Raw genomic sequence first — 2,562 nt, forward strand, 5'->3', positions numbered from 1 at the left:
TCTTTGCTATTATCAAGAATGAACTTCATCTGTGCTTCTGTTAGGAGATACATTTCTACTTGCACAGCCACCATTTTGACTTTTTAGCCACGAAGCAACTTTGATTTTTGTGCCAATCATTCACAGGGGTGCTGGGCTTTTGCCAAAGGGACTGGTACTGTACTTACCTTTGCTTAATACATTGTGATTGTCCTTTGGTGCTGGGTCTTATTTTATTCAGGTAAATTTCCTCTCGAAGTTGATGTATTCTTCCAGATTTCATCTAATTAAGAGCCTACAACTACACGTGTTTCAAATTTTGAATGATTTTAATGATTTCATAACCAAATTGTCAATGAATTTAATTATAACAGTGATGTAACAGGAAGTGAAGCCATAAAGGATCCTTCCACAAAAATGTACCGTCTGAGTGTAGACTGTGAAATGACTTGCTGCTTTTTCACAAAACTTAGGTTGCAAAGCAAAACTGCGGAAAAGTTTGAGAGCTGTGAGCGGGAAAGTGGCAACTGAAGCTGAATGTAAACTTAAATAATTTCAGAACCGGACATCTTAGTAATGACAACTAATGCTAATAAATATGAGTTAGGCTATGAATATAATTATTGATTCAAAAATTCAAAAACTGTTTTTATAATGCGGTAGGTCTTCTTATGGTTCTTATTTCAAAATTCTTTTCTTCCATTAATGAACTGATACCTAAGGCAAAAATTATAATTATCAATAAAATGGATTATTAATTTATAAAATTTAATAAAAAGTATGGAAACAAGTAAATAAAAAAAATTTTTATAGAAAAAGTAAGTTTGTCAAAAAATAAAAGAAACAAGGGGGTAGAGTTCAACCATAATAATAATTAATAGTTCAATTAATAATATTAAACTTTAATTTAAAAAAATATAATTTATTCATGACAAAAATTTCAAACCCTACTTTGCAGAAAATGGTAACAGGCAGACTACAATGTAAATAGAATTTTAATTATTATTATGCTTCTGTACCTATTGCTTGCTCTACTACAATAATATGATGTAAATTAATTTTTGTGATAAATATAAATAAGACTTTTCAGCTAGTATTGATTGAATAATTACTGTCATCACACTAAATTATGGGTAGGCTAATGCATTTTTTGAATTTTGTGATTCAGTACAATATCGAAAATTTAAAATATTGACAGATATACTTGTTAGAAATTGTAATTGCATGGACTCGCCACGTTATAATTTTCTGCAAAGTAGGGTTTGAAATTTTTGTATTACTTTCATTAATAAATTATTTTTTATTAATTAAAGTTTATTATTATTAATTCAACTATTAATTATTATGGTTGAACTCCACCCCCTTGTTTCTTTTATTTTTTGACAACCTTACCTTTTCTTATTTAATAGAATTTTTTTTTATTTACTTGTATAACCAGGGTTCAACCAGGGATATAATAGACTAACGTAACCGGGATTGGCAACGGGATCACGTGAGCGAATGATTTGTGTATAAAAACTTTTTGCAGTCTCTGTTATGATTTTCAAGATGGCGACTGCCAATGTCTGGAGTATGAAGTTGCTCTTTTCTCTTTTAAAAATGTATTTAGCTTTATGAAAAATCTACTGCAAAGTTATAATGGCGGCTTCAAGGTTCTGATAGGTTATTGTAAGCTAATATTTGTTTTAAATTGTTTAAATCTTCAATTTACGGCTAAAATTCCATTTGCGTACCTCTGTAGCCCAAATATTTGTTTCTATAAATGTGTTTTTGTCATGAAATGTTGTTACTTACTTTATTACATTGTTTAGGCAACTTCTCTTGTTTCTCCAGAGTGTTCTTCAGGAAATATTCAAGAAAAACCAGTTTGCCATGGTACGACTTTTGCATACCTCTCAGGAGAATAGACTACATTCTATTGCTATGAAACTACAATAAAGAGACCCTTTACATGTTTTTACATTGTTTAAAGTTGTTTTTGAATTTTTCCTGTTGCTGGTTTTTTAGTTATAACAATTTACATTCAGCCATTTTGCTAAGATGCCATTGATTGCTGCCATTAATTTAATGAATAATAACAGAGTCTGATAATTGATTTCCGGTCCGTAACCAATCCCGGTTACGTTAGTCTATTATATCCCTGGTTCAACACATGAAATTTCATTAAATAAGTAAACATATTTTTTAGTGATTTTAATGCAATTCTTGCTTTGCTTTTGACCCTGTTACACTACCTTATGTAGTATGCTCTAGCATTTGATCTATTTTTAGCAATAAAGCCTTCCCTTCGCTTTCTATTTTTATTTGGATTTGGCCCCAGTTAAATTACTTTTCCTTCTTCTACTTCCCTGTCTGGCAAATAACACTGCAACAATTAAACTTAGAACCAAAGCCACAAACAAGTACTATAACATTATATACGGAAGGAACTTGTATTTACTAAGATCATCACAACTAATCAATTAAATGATTATCATTTACCTTTTTTATCTACAAAAGTTCAGCTGACAAAATTTCCTGAAATAGAGGAGCAGCTAAATTTTGAAGTCACGCTAATTTTAAGAATAAATGTTGATTTTAATT

General features: G+C 30.1%; 1 long non-coding RNA gene across 1 annotated transcript; it reads left to right on the forward strand.

The window, feature by feature from the left end:
- Positions 1 to 1,510: 1,510 nt before the first annotated feature.
- LOC109586099 (uncharacterized) lies at positions 1,511 to 2,018 on the forward strand. Its single transcript, XR_002186824.1, has 2 exons — positions 1,511 to 1,647; positions 1,791 to 2,018. It is a non-coding gene; the product is annotated as an uncharacterized LOC109586099 (long non-coding RNA).
- The last annotated feature ends 544 nt before the right edge of the window (positions 2,019 to 2,562 follow it).

This window comes from Amphimedon queenslandica, unplaced genomic scaffold (genome assembly GCF_000090795.2).
Source record: "Amphimedon queenslandica unplaced genomic scaffold, v1.1 AMPQUscaffold_12948, whole genome shotgun sequence".
In the NCBI taxonomy this organism is placed as follows: Eukaryota; Metazoa; Porifera; class Demospongiae; order Haplosclerida; family Niphatidae; genus Amphimedon; species Amphimedon queenslandica.